Consider the following 19,789-nt stretch of genomic DNA (forward strand, 5'->3'; position numbering starts at 1 on the left):
AGATGATGAATCTAAAGTAGTTTTCTTTGAAAATGTCCTACGCGCATTGTTCCAGTTATAAGGGGAAGAGGACAGGAGAGGACAATGGTTTTCATTTGCAAACCTGCCAAGACCCCTGAACTGCTACTATACTCTCTGCTTTTATTTCCTGACTGAAGATTTCTAGAGGTGGCTTGTTGAAAATGGTGATGGCAGATCCTGTTTTCTGGTGGCAGACCAGGATGTCTCTGAGTTTTTGCCCTTGGCAAATGTAAACAGACCAGCACACAACATGTAAGTGCACAGGGGTAAGTTCTTGGACAACTCTGGGTGGCCGAGTGAGAAGGTTAAATGAAATGGAGCAGCTGCCTGTGGGCACCAACAAAAGAAGAAGCCATGAACCCTGCCACGACCATGCACTAACCTCCTTCCCACATCCACCATTCCTGCCAGCGTAAACGCGTGACTGGAAGCAGTTTATTCCCTGTCAGCCCATTCCTGCTTATCTGGAGCCAACAGCGAGAGCAGGAGCGCAGAGGGACCCTGCAAATCCTCAGATGAACGCCCGGACCGAGTGCCGTTTCCCAGGGGGATCGAGGTGGATTGGATAATTAATCACAGCCTGTCTGGGGGAGGATGAGGAAGTCTGAATAAAGGTGTTAACGGCTCTTAAAGGCTTTCCTGGTTCGCAGAGGGTGCTGCCTCAAACAGATTATCTGGAAATATTATTAGCTGGAGTGGGAAAGGGTTTTTTTTCTCCTCTAGGCTCTTTGCAGCCACCCTAAATCTGCTTGAGCCACAGAGACAGGTTTTTATTGTGTGGAGGGAGGTGGGAGAGAGGTGTTGGCTGTCAGTGGGTCAGCAATTAATTGGTTTATTCCTTTCTCACGGTTATTTTCTAACTAACATCTGCTAAAACCCCAGTACCCACTTTGTCCCAGCTCAGCAAACAAGAACCACAGGGATTTGTGTTGGGGGGACCCTGGGCCACAAGGTTGGCTTTGCAGGGGCTACCATGAGGTCTGTTGTCCCCTGCCAAGCCTCTCTTCTGTTGTCTCTTCTTAGGAGGAGGATGTGATTAGTGTTTTCCACCATGGGATGTCAGCTGAGGGATGAGAACCATGTGCCAAGAGGAGGAAAGAGCTACCACGGATGAATGGTAACTGAAGGCAGAGATTTGTCCACTTTGCTTCAAGGGAAACTTTCTTTCCAGTGTGTCCATGGCCTGTTAGTTCAGACAAATGCTCTCATTCATGCTGGTGCTACCTTCTCTCCTGGCAGAAGTGGCCTTCAGCCACATGTTTCTGGGTGAGGGTGGGCTCTCCTGCATCTTCTGCTGCCATCTGGGAAAACAGTTCTCTTGAAACCAGCTTTATTGGAGTGACATTCCTGTTCCCCTGTGGCAATTCTAGTGCCTTTGCAGGTCAGAAATGGGGTGCCATCAAGGCAGAAACCTCATGCCCTGCCACCTCCAGCTCAGCCCAGTTTCTGCCCAGCAGCTCTGCTGCTGTACATGAGCTGAAGTCGGTGGTGGGGCTGTGCTGGCATAGCTGTGGCCAGGAACAGGGGCTCACTGGGAGCATCACAGATGGCTCTCTTACAGTATTTGCCCTAATAGTGCATCTTGAGCTGGGACATCACCTTTCAGACCAAAGCACGTATAAATAAAGAATATGGCTTTGGTCTGGAGGTTTTTGGTATTTGTAGCTTGGTAGCATTTTGTCTTGGAGCGAAAAGCAGACATTTTCAGAGCTAGAAGGATGATAGAGCGGGGATTGTGAAGCTGCTGGTGTGGGGTGGTCCCCTCTCTGCTGCCCCTGCCTGGCCTCCCCACAGCCTGCTGGGCGAGCGGGAAACCCCTGCCATGGAGACACTCATCTGAAAACACATCGTCTGCAGGGAACACTCCCTGTTGCCTTACTGCCACTTCTCTCCCAGCTCTTCCTAGATCTTTGGAAGGAATTAGGTCCTCAGAGTTGAATCCCAGGGGTTGCTTTCTTCATGGATACATCGATTTCCAACAACTAATTTAGTCCAACAAAAGTGTAATGGAAGCAGCAGATTTCTAGGTCTCTCTTTTCCTTCACAGAAGACCATTCCTTCAAATGCGAAATGCGGCAAGCCCAAACTGGATCCCTGTTGCCCTTGGGATCAAACAGCAGGGATGATGAGAGAAACAGAGTGAGTCCCAAGCCCTCCCCAGAGCTAAACTGCAAAACCACAGGCTTCACCAAAGCCCTTCGAGCCAGCTCATCTCACAGCAGAGTTTCTGTCCTGCTCTCTCGACTCAGGGCTCAGAATATTGACAGGTATGGAAAATCCATTACAAATAACTAAATAACCCTCCCTGCAGTGCTGCCGGCTCCATGAGCGCTTCCCCAGCTGCTGAGAGGTTGCGAGATCACTCCCTGGAGTGAGCGAGCGCAGGTGCTGCTGGCAGGCATCTGGAAACAGCCCGGCAGCAGAGGGGAGGCTGGAATTTCTGGTTGTCTGGAGCCTTCCCCTCTACTGCAGGATGTCTCTCCAAGCCCTGTAGCCTCTCTGGGGTTTCCAAGCAGCCCAGTATCCACCTCAGGGGAGCCCCGCTGAAGGCCAGGGATCTGGGCTCAGCAGAGCAGGGATATACCCAGTTCCCTGAGGCAGAAATGTAACAGTGCGTTTAAATAGCTTTTTCTTCCCAGAGGGCCCTGAAGCATTCATCAAGCTGTTCAGAGGCGTGGGGTCTGGCTGGCCACCCTGCAAAGCAGTGGTGGGATAGAGGGGAAGGGACTGGGCACTGCGCGGGTCTGCACTGGCAACCAGCATGTTAATCATGGGAAGGGAGAGATGTTATCCAAGGGCTCCAGCAAAACCCTGTCTTCAGGTGCAGCCCACCACAGGCTCTTTACTTTTGGTCCACTGGCACCTGAAGAAGCACATGTTGTTGAGTAGCTCATACTGAACCCAAGGGCTGTGTCCACATCCAACGCTGCATGTTTTTTCTCCAAGGGCTCCTGGAGAGCATAGAACAGGCAGGAACCAGGAGAGGGACAGACCGTTTTGTTTTTGTTCTCTCGTTACTGTGTTAAGTAAACCAGAGAGCAAAGGGTCAGTGTTTCTGGTGTGCAGGCAAGCTTTGAGGTAAGCCAAGCCCTAGTATGTTCCAGTGGCCCTTATGTTCTTGAAGGATTTTTCTGGTAACATATTTCTGGGGAAGAAAATCAGCTGTGCGGTCAGCAAGGTGGCACGAGGAGCTCTGAAGTTGGTAGTGCTGGGTAAAGGCAGAGAGATGCTCCAGGAGGAGGACCTGGACAAGGTGTTTGTTGCAGGCATCTCCTGCCTTATTCCAGTGCTCCCCACTTCCCTGCAGACTTTAATTCTGCAAAGCAAGTTGATTTGTAGCTAGTGGGACCGAATAGATGCACCTGGTACATTAGGCTTATGTTGCACATTATGGGGATGGACAAGTGTAGTGTAGTGAAGTGATGGAGAAGAGACCAACCACCCATTCTTATCTTGAAAAATCTTCCTGTTGGAAGTGAAGGACCAAGGTTCATACTGCAGTTTGTGTTTCACCAGTAATGTCTGCTGTTGAAATTGTTTTGTCTCTCTTAATCATGCAACACTTGTTTTCCCACACTGGAAAATGAATTCAGCACTGCTGGCAAAGCTGGGGGCTGGAAGTTTTAATTACTGTTTGTACAGTGCTTTGGGGCCCTGGAGTAAATGGTGCTGGAGGCCTGGGAAAGGTTATATTATATATTGGCAGTTACTAACATTTATTATATATGTGAGCTCTGTGGTCCTGTCAGCAGCTTTTTCCTGATACCTGGATGCAGTGGGGCTTCCTAACACCAGTAGTGCAAATCCCCTCCTCCCATAGTCACTCACTACTGCTGAGCATCACTGCACAGTAAGAGGGCGACCTGCTGAAGTCCAGTGTCCACCTCCAGGCAAAGTAAATTCAACCAATGTGTGCCTGTAAATACCCATCTGCTAGGCAGGGGAGAAGAGCCCAAAACCTCTCCTCATGAGGTTTTTGCCATTAGAGTATCTCTTCCTTTGGCAATGCAGCCACATCCTGCATTAACCTTCCTGTTCACCTCCTTGCTCAGAACAAAACTTCCTTAATTATAATCCATCAAAATCCTCTCTTCTCTACCTGGGAGAAATGGGATTTGTGGACAAGGAACAAACGTGAAGGCGTAAGTCTCTTTTCATGGGAATGGAAATCTATCTAGCGCCCTGCTGGGAACCCTGCTTTGCCTAAACCCCAGCATAATGCAGTAAGAAGTTAAGGCTCTTAGCAGGCAAACAGTGCAAGAGTCCTATTAAGTCTGTCTTGGGTCTTTGCAATCAAGTCCTCTGGGTTGCGCCCAGCGCACCATGTTCTGCACAACGAGGCCATTGTGGCCCTGCTGCTCCAGAATCAGCGTCCAGCCTGGGCTGGAGAGGACAGGCGGGCAATGGCCTCTCGCAGATTGGAGCTGGTGCTTCTTGCAACTCAGGAAATTAGTTTGGAGAGGATTTTGATATCAGCAAAGTCCTGAAAAAAGGATGTGTTCACTATTGACTTGCACGTGTGCCCATGTGTGTTACACCTGTGGGTGTGTGAGGTAATATGGTATCTAGGCTAATGATAGCAGCCACATGAAGATCAGTGAGGGAATATGATGACTTCAACCTAAAATATGATTTCTGGGTTTTTTTTAATCTCAGCTGTGTCTTGGTGACACACTTGGTTTTCTGACAGATACTGCAGAAATATTCAGCTGATTGCTGCAGAGCAGAACTGGGGTTACTTAAAATTTGCCAAAGCTTCTAAAATGCAAAAGCCTCCCAAAAAGCTGTGCTTTAGGCAGCTCTGACACGAGTGGTTACTCCTGTGCAGAGCAGGCAGGGGGGCAGCCCTAGTGGGCCCCCCAGGGTGAGGGCAAAGCCCGTGGGACAATGCTGCAGTCACCACCCAACAGGTGACATTGCCAACGCTGCTTCTGATGTGTCCCCTTCAGCCCGGGGTAGACAGAAGGCAGGAAGAAGTTATCTGAGGTTCTGTGACCCTGACACTGCTGCTCAAGAGAGTTTCATTTACTGCTGGGCTTGTTAATGGATGCTGGGTTGAGATCTCTGGCTTTCTGGAGGTGATTTGTTCCAGGTCCCATGGGTTACCGTAGCCATGTCACCAAAATCGAGTGAGGAACGTACCCAGCAGCACTTTGGGCAACATCGGAGTGTGCCGGGTGTGATGGAGCCTGCCCAGCCCCACACCGGAAAGCATGGAAAGGCTCAGTGATGCTGCAGCCAACTCGAATCCCTTCAGCACCTCCCCACCAGCCAGCAGATGTCAGAGGAACGTATTGTGCAGTGGCTTTGTTCACTCTGGGGTAACTCCTCTCTCTTTCAGGATGTTCCTCTCTGCAGCCCACCTGACATCCAGGGGAGGCAAAGGAAGAAATGCACAGATCCAGATATTGGCTGCTGCTGGGCTGTGCTACGAGCACTTAGGAGCAGTGAAAAGAATGCCAAGGCCACAGATTTTACCTTTAATTTAAACCCTCCTTTTTATGGATGGGGCCAGAGCTGGCCCTGCAAGGGAGAACGCAGCTCCAAGCACTCCAAGGAAGCAAACGAACCCTTTACAGACATTTAATGATGAAGGAAGAGGGGAGGGATCGTTTGTGAAGCCACAAAGCAAATTTTGAGAAGGAAAGGCAGGTTGCCTCCTGTCCCCCCCATCCCTGTGAACCGAAGGGGACAGACTCTCCATCACTGCCCATCCTTCGGGCTGACACCCTGGGCAAGGGCAGCATCCCCAGGTGCTCAGAGGTCTCTTTGAGCGTGGTTCTGTTTAGGCTGAGCTGCTGATCCCAGCCTGTCTTTGGCACACAGCCGCTTTTAACCCCTCAGAGAGAGGCCGGCATGGCCAGCAGAGGGGGAGCCTGCCAGCTGGGGACACTGCCGTGATTCATTCATATCCCTGCTCAGGGCACAGGCTGTAAACTCAGTAGGAAAACCAGACCACATCCCGGCCCAGCTTGGCTGCCTGCTTTGAGGTCCCCATCACCCAGATTTTGGAGCTCACCTCTTTTTCCGTTACTTTTAAGCAGTAATGGTGAATGTTTCAGTAACATTTCCTAAAAATAAAAAAGTCAACAAAAATAGCCGTTTAATAACACCAGTCTGTGCATCTTAAGGCCCTGAGCAACCTACAAGCTGGGAGAAGAAATGCTGAAAGAACTCATTAATTTGAAGATACTCTGAGGATCTCTCTTACTGCACATGGGCCAAGTCTCACCAGCATCACCTGGGGCAGGAGGGCTGTTTCAGGGCTGCTTTCCTTTCCTCCCTCCCTAGGTAAATAGCCAGCCCCTCTCCAAAAACAGCCCATCTGTTTAATAGAAAAACCTATATCTGAAAAAAAGAAACACAACTTGTTCCAACTGTGCCAAGATACCTATAGTGTGATAGCGTACAGATTGGTTACTGTTCCTTCACTTAGTAGGTTGTAAATCTTCTGTCATGGCTTTCACAGAGAAAGAAGTCAAAAGATATAGGCACTCTGTGTTGAGCAAGGCTTTGCTCTGCAGGAATACATAGATCCAGTTCATAATAGCCTTAAATATCAGGGAGCTGCTTTTGATGGAAAACTCAGGAGCTGTCTCGACAGCAGCACAGGAGGGACATCGGGGAGCAAGTACTTTGTGCAGCCTTTTGGAGAATAAGTGGTTGAGCCAGGGTGCAAAGATAACAAAATTAACTCCTATTTGCAGTTCAGGCAAGGTAAAACCCCTGCAATTCAGGATTTTGGGCAATGACCCTACTTGGCATCCTTGATTGCCTTTCTCAGGCCCTAACCTGTCCCCATCAAAATCCCTGGCAGGATCCTTTATAGGAACCAATGACAGGGACAGGAGCTTCTCTGCACCAGCTGAGGATGGATGGTGGATGCTCTGGCAGTTAAAGCACTAATACAAGCTGCATTATCCCATCTTCTGTGCCCCATCCATAAGTTGGCAGGTCTGATGGGTGTGCAGTGTGGTTAAAGAGCCCAGTGCTCAGTAGGGGAACAGGGCATGCAAGGACATTGGGAGGACAGGGAAAGCGTTGTCATACAGTTAAGTCCAACAGCAAGTGTCTATTAATAAGCCATGGCTGCGCTTCCTCCAGGTGTTTACAGTGCGCTTTCTCCCTGTTAGCTTTGAAAACCACAGCTCTGTTTTGACATAGCAAGCCTTTTTCTTTTAGTGATGCATTTGGTACCACAAGTGCATTTGGCTGGGGAAGTGTGCTGGTACAAACCTACCTCATTTTGAAAAGCAAACAGGATTTCCCTCTAAAAATTATCTCTGTCTCCAGATGAACAGTTTTGGCCTGTCCTCTGGGAACCTTCTGCTGCGGAGACAGTGGCTGGCTGGCTGTAATGCTGGCAGCGGATGGGTACCACCGAACCCATGCGAAATATAGCAGTGACAGCATCAGCCCAGCCAGCGAGGTCACCTCCCCACTGTGCAGGCTGTCCCGGGGGAATGAGGGCAGGTGGGGATTCCTGGGTGCTCAGAAAGGGACCTTTGGAGGCTGCCAATGTGCAGGGACCCCCCCAAAACCCCTTAAAAGGTGGCTGGTTTCTTACCCTCATCCAGGACAGAGCCCCTTGTGCCAAGCTGAGGCTTTGGCAAATGACACAAAACTGGCATAGCTGCAAAAACAGGGCCAGCTGACTACCGGGATGAGCCCAGCTTGTGACTCAAGTCGGGCTGGAAAAGTAGGGAAAAAAGCATTTTCTGCCCAGGGAAACAATGGGGAAATTAAATGGAAATTGGGACTTCAGTTCCTCCACCCTTCCCCAAGGAGAGCGACTGGGTCCAGAGGCCAGTTCCCAAAATACGACATCTGTTGTAACTCAGTTGTACCCCCTGAGAAATGTCTTTTTGCCACGAGATGTGCAGCTCCTGCTGGAGTGGCTTCCTTCTCTTCGTCTGGAGCCAGAGCCAAAGGAAAGAATTGTTAGTAATCAGCTATTTGTGGAGAAATTAATCTTGATATTTGCATCACTAGTACGAGACAAGGCGGTGCTGCAACTTTCCTACCATGGTTAAGGACAGCGCTTGGAGGAGGCTGGGAGCCTCAAAGTCCTGTGAGTGTTTGCAAGAGAACCAAATTTGCATCGCTGGAAAAACAGCCCTGCAGAAAACCACAAGAACCTGTCATTCTGGTCAGGCCTTTGGATTTTGTTAGAATTTTTTGAATACTCCTTCACAATTAAAATTCCCACAGTGTTGTCTCGCTGTTTGTGAGGCCGATGGGGATTGGGAATGTGCAGGTAAGCTGGCAAGCAGGGTTGCCCTGAAGCATCGAACTATATTCAATTAGCCCACCTCTGCTGCAGGAACATGGTTAGCTGGCAACACATCACCCCTCCTGGTAAATTAGATATCACATGGTGGGTTAGTCACACCAGAGAAGTAAACGGCTCACAACTTGCTGAGACAAATTCCTCCCAGCTTTCATTAGCCATGAGATGCTGGAGTGCCTCGAGCTCTCTCCCTGCCCTTGCCTATGTTTATACTTGGTGCATCAATCCAGTTTGTATTCATGTCCACAAATATTTGCAATTAACAGATATTTCTAAGTTTTGCTATTCCAGCTCTTTGTAATTAGCTGGAAAACATAGATTTGTATTCCTAGTCTTTTGAAGAACAAAGGAACAGATGCTCAGATCCCAGGACTTCAGCAGGAGAGCCAGAGCTGCTCGTCTGGCTTCTCAGCTGTGTGCTGGCTTATTGTCACCCCCAAAACGAAGTGATGGGGGAGAGGATTCTGACAGCCCAAGGATGGAGCAGGGACCATGTAACAGAAGCTGCTGATATAAATGAAGGAACTGTTAACACTTAAGGCTTGATCCTGCTTTCTCTTTGTGGTTTTTATGCCACGTCTTGTAAAATCAGTTGCAGAACACGTGCTCATGTGTGGTGCTTGTTTTTGCCGGTGTGTCTGCTCAGCAGGAGGCTGGTGTGATTTTGATCACCCTAGGGTGTCCCTGTGCAGGCTGGGGTGCAGGAGTCGATCAGTCCTCAGAGCAGGCCCAAAGCCAGCAGAGGCTGGAGAGCACCGGGCAGGGCTGGGTCTGGTTTGGATTCGCTGTCGCTTTGAGATGAGATGCTCTCCTGATAGCTCGGGCAGATCTGTTTGGAAATAGAGCATCTCTACTCGGTTTGTGATATTTGAGGAAACTCTTCCCTTTCCGCACTGCATCCCCTCCCATCATATTTCTGTTATTAATGCAATGACAGCCATGTAACTGAGGTGCTTTCAAATGAACCTCCATAATTCTGATGATGGTATGAAGGTTCCCATCCAGCCAGCTCACACTTGCCACCGCTAGACTTAGCACTCCTTATCTGACAGCAAATACATTAAAAATCTTAAAAACAGTCTGCATTTTAACCTTGGTCATGCTAAATGGCTTTCAGGATGCAGCCATGGATTTTGCTGGTTGCAAAGAGCGCTACTGGCAGTTGTTAAATAATTATGTTTAATTTGCTCTAATGAAGCGCACAAAATCTGTGTTCCATAAGCCGTTCTAAAGGTAAGTGTTGCTTTTATATAAAGACATACAAGGTTAATTTAAAGGTCTGAGGTCTGCTGACCGTCCGGCTTGTTGCACAGCCTTTCCTATGTGTAAAAATGGATGTGAGAGGCAGTCTGGTTGGGTTTGTTTGTACTGGCGGCAGAGAGCTGCAGTTGCTCTGCAGGGACGGATGGGTTTGAACACGCATGGCACTAAGGCACACGCTTAAAAACAACTAGCTCGTGAATACTCGTTCTCTGTTCCAGAAGTGCTCGTCTGAACCTGACAGCAGTGAGCTGGGTGCCAGACAAGGGCTGCGACACTCACTGCGTGTCGGTCGGTGTCGGCTGCAGCACTGGTCACAGGTGGCAGCGCTGCCTTGGCACTGGGACGGCGAGGGAACAGCTTGGCTCTGTATCAGGGCACGGCAAGAACCTGTTTGGGTCCGATAAATGATGTCGTTCTCCTCAAGCTAAAATTGGGTTTGAATTAATACTTCATTTCTCCCACCCAGCCTTAGGAATCAGGAGCCTTGGTTGCTGGGATGTTTTCCTTTGCCAAGCCTCTGCATGGCTTGGTTTTAAAGAAAATTAAGCCCAGCCTTTAGGACATCTGTGTTGAGGATGTGATGCTTGGTAATGGTTGAGCACATACATATACTTCGGCCAACACAAGCTGGTGATGGGAGGAGCAGTCCCATGACACGGCCTCGTGGGTTTCTGACTATGTGACAACAGCGTGAAGGAAAAGAGGGGCATGAACAAGAGGAGAGGATGAGGAGGTGACCGTGCTGGCAGGAAGGCAAAGGCCTGGTCCCACTAATGCAGTTCATCATTGCGATCTGCTCTTTTGAACGCTCCTTGCAGCATTAGGTCCAGCACCCTGTGGGAGCTGCTGCCTGGCTTTTGCCCAGCTGCGTGCTTCCATTATGGTCTGGATTCACCACTCAACTTGTGTTGCACCTTGGGAAGGCATTTGCTGTGTTTGGTGTTGGTTGGGATACTTGGGAACTGAGGGTGTTTTGTCTTCTGCGATTATCAGAGTGGCTGAAAGGCACAAGTGCTGTGGTACCTGGTACTTTGTCTCCCACCTATCTCTGGGCTGTAAGACTGGTCAGCCAAAAAGGGAGTAGAGGATTGCATTTACCCCTTCTCATAGCATGGGTTAAGAGAAGCAAAAGGATAAATCAGGAGACATTTCAGCACTTGACTCCTGTTTTTACAGAAATCACTATACATTACAAGTGCGTTTGCATATTTTATAGCACTTTAAAAAGCCAGTGTAGCTAATCTGGAAGTTGGCTTGTTCAGAGAAGCACAAAACATGTGCAGCCATAAAAATCCCTCATTTGGTGCCAAGCCATTGCATTTTCCAGTGTCTGAAAGGCAATCACTATTACGCCTGCAAGGAGTTTGGCTTGACTCCCCCCAGCTCCTTGTGGTTGGTGAGAGCAGAACCACCAGCACAGCATCTTGAAAAGTTGTGTTGTTGCTATATGGTACAGATGTTTCGGTAGCAAAAGCAGCCTACATCCAAAGGCTCCCCTTTAGAGGAGTAGCAGCGTGCTTTCGTGCAGTTGGGGGAAAAAAGGAGTCTGAAAAGGATAGATATAAGCAAGACAATGCCAAAATGTTAGAGGAGTAATGGTACTAGAGCATTTAGCGTGCCTTTAGCCAAGGAAATGTGGTTCATGGGGGCTTGGGGTTGCAGAAATGCTGTCCCAAGTCCCTGAGAGCTAGCGAGGGGCTGGGTGTTTATAGGGTTTCTCCCCTCATTCTGGCTCTTATTAGTACAAAGCATGGGAATTTGTTATCTTTGGAAAAGCTGCTTCTCTGCCTGGTTTGATTGAAGGAAGGTGCTCAGGAGGTTCAGCAGTTATTGTCCGTATTTATAAGATGTGTGTGGGCACATGCAAATACTCACTGTGGTCGCATAAACCCTCTTCCCATAGGAAATGAGAGTATAAGCATGGCCTCTCCATGTGCTTGAGTCAACGTGCAGTCTTTAAGGGCTGTTCCCATGCCCCCTTCCTCTCTTCACTTGGGCATTTGATATGTTTGACTGTTGGAGGGAAGCGGGAGGAAGACAAGCATTGGGGTTAATGGTAAGGGATGCTAGTTGTCTCCAAAGATCTTGCTCTGCCCCAGTTCAGGTGATGGCTGGGTCACCTTCTTCTGCTGCAAAGAACAGCTTGACCAAACCTGAGCATGTTGTCCTCTTGAGAAAAGGTCCCAGCTGTGGGAGAAAAACCATCTTCAAACAGGAAAGGGGATGGGACGTGCCAGGTGTGCGGGGCCAGCCAAGGGCAGCCAGGAGCTGCCCAACTGGTGGTGGCAGCCAGTTCAGCTGATGCAGAGGACAGCCGGGACCTGCCTGTAACCTACTGACAGGGAAGGCTGAAATCTGCTGCAGGAGCAAGCAGCCAGGAGCATTGGGTGCTGGGGGAAGAAGGAGCATGATTCAGCCACCTGAAGGTATCTCCCTGTAGGAGAATTACCTTCCCTATAAAGCAGCAGGCATTGCTCTTAAGTGTTATCAAGCTTAAATCGGTTCCCTAGGTGACATCCCAGTAAGTGGATTTCCCAATTAAGCACATCCCGATTAAGTGGGATGTACTGTAATTACAGAGCGCTCAGCACTAGGAACAGATCAGATCCATTTGCAGCAAAGGGCCGGATCAAAGCTTTTCCCCAGTCTGGAGCGGATTGTACCAAGATGTTTCTGTAAGCATGAAGGTGGGCAGGCAGGAGACAGGATTGTGTAGCAGCCCCCACCAGGCTGGTGTGCATGTTCCCTGCAGAAGGAAGATGCTGGAGGAAGCTTATCTTTAAACTCTCTGATACAGGAGCAAACGCCTTTTGAGGTTGCACTCCTGTGTCTCCTGCTAGTCCGTGATCCACGGGATGAAGCCTTTGATCCTGCATGCTATCAGCTTTCTCTGCCAAAGATACCCATTAGGAGAGATGTCTGTGTAGATGTTGTGCAGGGAAACAGCACCTCTTCCTCAGGAGGCAGAGGCTGGAGGAAGACTCTAGACATGAACATGGACTCTCAGACCAGGCCAGCCTCTGAATTAGAGCCTGCTTTACCACTTACCATGTTTACCCAGATACCTCAAGATCCTTAATTCCCACTTCGCCAGGGGGTGACATGCGTGTGGTGCAGCACGCTTTCCCTCCAGGCTCTCAGTCCCGAGGTCGTGCTGGCTGCGGCATATCTTTGGTGGCTCTGGTGCTTCCAGTGGTGTTGTGCCTACAGGCAAGATGGATAAAAGCTCTTACACCCACCACACCCGAGTTCTCCTTCTCCGGGGTTACATGGTGTGGGGCAGGAGCCCACCTAATTGCCAGAAGTAAGACCTCATAATCTGGGGGGATGTATTATGTGATTTTTAGCTGCAGAGATAAAGTTACAGTTGGATGGCAAAGGAAAACAATGAACTGCTCCTACCTCTGAGAAGGCTAACCATGAATTGTCCCATGTGGATGTGGATTCATTCACACCCCACAGTGCCTGCAGAAGACACGGTGCTGCTGGCCTCCACCGCCACAGCACCTCGAACCCCTCGCTGTTGCCTCGTTGCTTCCCCACCAGCAGCTTTCCTCCTCCCACCAGCTGGGCTGCAGCATCCCCGGGATGCTCGCTGCCTGTATCCAATCCACCAGGCTGTCTAGCCAGCAATTCGCAGCACATGTGTGTGCCGTGGCTGTGCTGTTCTTCCACCCCCAGGTCGTTGCTCTGCTGCCTCTTCCATACTGCTGGTTTTGCAGTGCCACCCACTGGCAGAGGCTCCCCAGAAATCCTCCTCTGCAAGCTTTTCTCTGCTGCAGGTGATGCTCCAAAGACAAAATATTAGAAGGATGACTCTAGTAGGTGTTATTCATAGAGCACATCCCATGGGTGCTGGTCCAGGACATCTAGGAACCTTCTGGCATCCTTTCTCCTCTATCTCAGTGTATGTTGAGCCCAAGCTGCAAGACTGCTGAGTTGGCAGACTCCCAATTGCAGCTTAGGCTGTGTTTAAGGCAACTTGCACTGGTTTGCCCCAATAGGCCGTCAGCCCTACCTGCAGTGTGGCAGGGTGGGCAGCAGCAAAATTGTTTCCCATCCTTGCTGGGTGTGCCAGATTGGTTTTTGTAGGTTCTGTGTTCATGTTTTCCCAAGCAGGATAAAATACAAACCCCTGGCTGATACCAAAACCCGCACAGTACATACGGAGCGTGTATCCCCATGGGGCATGTCCTCCTAGGGATGCAAGCCTGGGGACTTGTGTGGGAGAGGATGCTTTGGGGACACTTAATTTGTCATCAGGCAGCTTGGTCTCTCTGAATTTGTCTTGTCCCTCGCTGACCCTATCTATACTCTTGTCTCCATCTCTGATTTAATACACAGTGTGAGCCCAGTTGAGAAACAGGAGAAGAGAGAGCAAAGGGACGGAGCAATGCAGTTCTCGAGGTTTGTGTGTAGTGAGCTGCTGCAGGCAGGAGACTGGTGCCCAAGCGAGGCCACCGAAATCAGCTCGATGCCTGGCTGTGATCGCTGTGTCGATGCAGGAGCAGCGCAGATGGACCACGAGGAATTTTCTCCCGAGCCTCCTAACAGGCAGCAAGTGCTTGTTTAAAATAAAGCCTGACAAATGGCATGTTGGGGGTGTCAGGTCCTGGAGCACTGTCTTCTGAAAAGTATGAAAAGGCACTAGAGGGGAGCCTGACACAGCCTCCCAGATGACAGTAATTAAAGGCTTTTGCACTCAGGCACTGGGAACTGCTCCTCTTGCAAATTGGCCTTGATTGAAGAGGAAGAGAATGATTAGGCTGAAGGGGAGCAGTGGGAGTGGCAGGCAAAAACACCAAGGTAAGTCTCAATTTGTCTTCTATTTTTTTTTTCTGCCTTTCCTCTCTCCCAAACAGTGTCTGTGTGGGTGGAGGGAGCAGGGCTCCAGCTCAGGCACAGCCTGGGCTGGCTCTGCCTGAGCTGCTCGGGGCTGTTCAGCCAGAAAGGAGCCTCTCTGTTCCCATCCTGCCTGTGCAGCCCCAGAGCATCACCAGAGCACCCCCCAGGCCTTGGAGCAGCTGGCTCTTTTCTGGAAAGCTCTTTGGGCTGGGTGGTGCCAGGTCACCCATCTCTTTACAGAGCTGGCAAAGGGGTTAACCCCTGACCTGGGCTATACCCCTAGCTTCCTGCTAGGGCTATACCCCTTTATCACTTATAAACCCCAGGGGTTACTGCTCTTTCTCATATTTTAATTATAAAGGGAACATTGATAGCTTGTTCAATCCAGGGTTTACCAAGTTATTTATTTTAAACCCATTTTTTATGAAGTTGTCTGAATATATTTGAGTTCTGTGCAAAGCTCTGCACCAACCTGAGTGGTTCCTGCAAGGTAGCTGATGATGTAACCCTCCCTACCCTTTCTAAAGCTTTGTCCCTTCTCAGACCCATGACCACCAAAGACATCCCAGCTGTGGCTGCCCTGACTGGCATCCTCCATGGAGCAATTTGTCTTGAACTACTCAGGGAAGTCACAGTGGTGTGAGTGCAGATGCTCCCTCCAAACCCAGCCAGCTGCTTCACAGTGTGGGGCCAAGGGACTGGTCCAAAATTTCACTGAGAGTCTCTCACCCCCAAGTCTGGAGCATTTATACTCAGGTAAAGCAAATTAGCTCAAGTTGCAGCAGGATAGAGCATCTCTTTTTTCCTGGGGTGAAGGGTCTTTATGCAAGCAATTGTAAAGACTCCAGCACAGAGTTTGTGAACAGCCAGCCTCACTCAAGGAAACTGCTGGCCCAGTCTGCAAATGGATCCTCTTGTCCAGGTCCAGTCCTGCAACTGCCAAACCAGGCAGTGGCCAAACTCCCTGCAGGAAGGCAGGGAACTGGGTCCGGTGCCCTGCGTTTGATGCTGAGTAATATTTTAGCAAGATGAGCAGCGTGCTTAATGTAGTACAGCAGTTGGTTTTGTTACAGGACGATAACTCTGCGGGGTTACCACAAAATTTGACACGGCTTATGAAAAATGCAGGTTGTTGTGGAGTCAGGGCTGCAGACCTCTAGCAGGAAAAAACCCTATTGTGTCGGGGTGAAACCTGTGTTTGAATTGAAAGGGTGATATGATTGAAGGAGGCACAGACAAAGGTGCTTTCTGTGCTGGCTTGGGCGAGGCGTGATGCCCGTCTGTCCCTGTGTGCTGCGCTACAGCCCCTTCCCAGCAGCCAGGTGGGAGATGCTCTGCCTGGCCAGGCTCCGGCTGCTGCAACAGCGCTCAGCTGCCCTAAATCCTCCCTGGCATTTTAGAGGGGCAGCTGCTTAACGGAGGGAGTGAGGTAAGTGAAAGAGGAAAAAACAAACAATTTATTTCTAGCTCCTGCCAGCAGCAGAGGAGGTTCCTGTGTGAGCGAGGCTCGCAGCACGGCTTTGTGCAGCACAGCCGCGTCTGTGTGCCCAGATGCCCATGCGTGGCAGGCTTTGTGCTCTTGAGGTCACTTCAAAAATCTGCTTGAAGCCCACAGATAGTCCATGAACTTTGCATCCAACCCTAAATATCCTACTAAACCTTTGCAAAATGGCTCTCGCAGCCAGGCTCAGCAGTGTTACAGCCGTGAGCAGGCACTGCTAGAGGAGCAGCTCGATGATGTTGCAGGGATGACGACACCCCAAGTCCACACAGCCATACAGGATCAAACTGGCATTGAGGGGTGATCTGTGGCACCATGTTCAAGCAGGGCTGGATGCTCCTCTGAGTCTGTGTGTGCTGCTTGTGGCAGCATCACATCCCAGGCTAGTTTTTCCTTCAGAAGGTAGAAAACAAGAAGAGAGCATGTTTTATCCTCAAAACTAGAAGTGAAGCTGTATTCCTTTTCCTCCCCAAAACATCTGGGATCACTCCTGACCCTGCTCTGCATTACAAAGGGAGAATCAGCATCTTGCTGCTTCCTCCCATCATCCCATTTACACCACCCTGAATCCAGTTGCAGTCAGGCTGGCCGGTGGGTTCAGCTGATTGCGCTCTGGAACAGCATGATAAAACCTCCAGAAAATTATTTTTCATTTCTGTGTGCATCTTGAAAATCCCTACAGCTGCCTGCAAGCCCTGTGCCACACTTGGCTGCAAGAGGTTCCTGGGGCTCGCAGAGTTGGGCCACGTTGGGGCATAATGGACGTTTAACCCCCCCAGTGCCAAAAGGCACCTTCATGGCCCTGGTGCTTGTGTCTCCTGGTTATGCACTGGTGTAGCTTGACAGCAGATGACAGAGGTTAGGAAAATGCCTGGGATGGCTGGGATGTTGTTGCCATGGAAATCATGTGGTGTCTGGAATAGCAAGAATGAGGGCAACTCAATAAGTAATGATCTGTCACATTGATTAAGGGGGAGTTGCAGGGATTTTGTATGGGGAAAGCCTCATGCTTCAAGTGATATGAATCCATATGCCACATCTCCCTGTTCACCTCCCCCTGAAGGGCTCTATCAACAGGAAATAATCTGATTTGTTTTGACCAGGGGTTTCTCCGGGGAGTACCGACACGGTTCCTGCTCATCAGCTGCACTGCACGGCTCTGCCATCCCAGGATGAAAGGCAGTGAGTCCATGTAATATTCATTCACTTCCCCTTCCTTCCTTCATTCATTTCTCCGTCCATTCATCTGCTTCATTCACATTTCCGCAGCACTTTAACCAGCAGTGCTCAGCCTCTGCAGTCCTGCAGAGCCTTCCCTGGTACGCTCTTCACTGCAGATGGCTGTCTTCAGCCTCATTTATTTTACAGGGCAAAGCTCAGCATGGCTGGAGCAGGGTCGTGTTGTGCCCAGCTGGCACTTTGGTCTTTAAACCCCACACAAATGCCCCTGGGTTTTGCTACTCCATCTTTCACATCTTGGTTTCTCTCTGCTGTGATTTCTGTCTCCTGCAGCTCCCATCCTCTTTGCAGGAGCCCATCACAGCGCCGGTGCCCATGGCAGCCCTCCCAGGGGTTTGGTGGGAGGTGGCAGGTGGCGTTGCTGGGGACGCAGGAGGGAACTGAGTGTGAAAGGGGTATTGCTGAAGCGACCATGCCAGGCACTTGCTGCTGAGCCAGAGCCACAATAATAAACATCCTCAGGGCTGTGTTGCCATCCACCTGCCTCCACCATGCCAGTGCCTTTCATGGCACTTGAGGAGTGCTTTGTGGTGCTGCAGAGCTGCAGGCCAGCAGTTACGTGGCAAGGGGCCGGACCCCCGGTGTCAGCAGCTTGGGCAGCTTGGGGTCACAAGACATGTGCAGGGGCAGGAGGCCTATGAAAGCCCCTGGTTTTAGGGATTTGCCTCAGACAAGCATGGCTCAGCCCCCATTGCCTGGCTTGGGGCACTTGCAGGGTGTAGGTGAGGGGAACAAGCACATCTGTATTTCAATGCACTTTTTTAACCAACCCAAAGCAGATTTGGACTTTTCCCCTCCAATATGCAGACATTTCTCTTGAAGAAAATAAAATGTCTAGGTAGTGGCTGGGTAGAAATCCAAGAAAGATTAAAAGAAGAAAACTAATTTTCCTGTCCATGATCTTACTAATGGAAAACGATCCTTTCCTCCCCCAGCCTGAAACCCGCTTTTGCTGTGCGTGCGGGTGAGCTGTGCTCCATCGCTCTCCAAATAGCTAAATGCATTTCTGAACTGAAGGAAGCAAACAGAAAGCATCCGTTCTTTGTATAATGGAGAAAGCTTTCTCTTTTGTTCCCTGCTTTTTATCAAGTATCTGCTGCCATTATTGTTACTCGCTGGGTTATTACCTCCAAGTGGCTACTTCCACCAGCATGAGCTGGTTTATTGTCTGCTTAGAGCAATTATGGACTGGGATAATTCCTGCTGTGCTGTTTCATTGTGGAAGGATCCGCTGCGCTCGGTGGCCAAGGTAACTTGAGGTGATTTGTGCTGCTGAGGTACCCATCAAGCTAATGAGGAGTGGGTGGCTGGTGCTCCGCCAGACGCTGGGACAGAAGCATCGGGGAGGCTGAACCCAGGCATCTTCAAAAGGAAGTTTGTTTACTGGAGCAGAGGCTGGGATTGGGTTTATTTCTAGAACTGCGTCATCTTTATTCACTAGTTGACAACATGTTGGCCAATGCAGGCGCGGGGCCCTGTTGCTGTGTGTGTAGAGGACAGGAGTGTCCCTGCGGGCGGACTTGCAGTCCCCATGGCAGACACTCACTGTCTTGTCCAGAGCTCACGTCTAGAAGGTCGTTTGGTTCCTTGTCCTGTGCTGCAAAGACAAGAGAAGGAAAGCATTCCTCAGTCCACATGGGTTTTCCCCTTAGGAATTGCTGGGCCTTGCTGGTTGGAGAGGGGACATAAGATGAAAATGCTTCCTGAAGTTTGAAATTGAGACCTTCTCCTGGGCCTCATGCATCTGCGGAGATCAGAGCCCCAGTTCTGTCATGCTGCCTCTTTGAATTGGGGGGAGTTTCACCCCAGGCAAGAATATACACCTGGCTTCTTGGTAGAAGGCTCAGCCTGCAGATAGCAAAAGCACCTGCTTGTTTTTATTCTTTGATACCTGATCTACTTGCAAAATAACTTCTTTCTTTCTCTTTTATTCCCTAGGAATCCAAAACAAACCTGCCAGAGGCAGTAACTTTTATTGGTGAGGCACTGCCAAACCCCGCCAATTGTCCATGCACAAGAGGGGTCAGGTCACCCTTTGCCCAGCCCTGTGACTTGCTTGGTGCAGGGTTTCTGCTGAAGACATGAAGGATTTGTCCTGCAAAAGGAGCTGCCTGGGTTTTGCAGTCCAGATACTCAGGTTAGTAACAATGTGGTCATACATTCACTCACTAATAAATAAATACAGAAGTGTGACGCGTTTAAAGTGCTTGCTAAGGCTGCGACAAACACTTTTTTCCCACAGTTAGCAGCCTGTGGATTAGGAAGCCATGATTTTTATTTATTTTTAATAGCACACAATGAGGACAGATTAGCATGAAACTATAATGCTATCACATGCTCACAAAATCCTCTATGCTAAGACCCCATCCAAGTTCAGCAGAAGTAGCAATGAGCTTTTCTAAGGAGGCTTGATGATGCGGTCTTTTTTCCTGCTGGCTCAGAAATGGTAACTAGCAGGGTTGAATTTCTGGGATTGTATGTACACATAAAACATTGTAAAACAGTATTGTTTGGTTATTTACCCCCTTATTATACTTGGCCCTCCGTACCCACAGAAATCTCTAGGTGTCTGGACTGCACCTGACACAGACTAGTCCTGCTGACCCCACTTCCCAGAGCTCCTTTTGGGT

At 49.7% G+C, this 19,789-nt stretch overlaps 1 long non-coding RNA gene across 2 annotated transcripts in view; it reads left to right on the plus strand.

The window, feature by feature from the left end:
- Window positions 1-19,789, plus strand: part of LOC136105981 (uncharacterized) — a 295,265-nt gene that overhangs the window by 254,815 nt on the left and 20,661 nt on the right. The window contains exons 16-20 of one of the 2 annotated variants that reach the window (XR_011740713.1): window positions 1,045-1,138; window positions 2,069-2,288; window positions 17,024-17,102; window positions 18,095-18,408; window positions 19,098-19,296. This is a non-coding gene — a long non-coding RNA (uncharacterized lncRNA). The remainder of the gene's footprint in view (window positions 1-1,044; window positions 1,139-2,068; window positions 2,289-17,023; window positions 17,103-18,094; window positions 18,409-19,097; window positions 19,297-19,789) is intronic. The other variant, XR_011740714.1, reaches the window with a different exon arrangement.

This window comes from Patagioenas fasciata, chromosome 10, assembly GCF_037038585.1.
Source record: "Patagioenas fasciata isolate bPatFas1 chromosome 10, bPatFas1.hap1, whole genome shotgun sequence".
Taxonomy (NCBI): Eukaryota; Metazoa; Chordata; class Aves; order Columbiformes; family Columbidae; genus Patagioenas; species Patagioenas fasciata.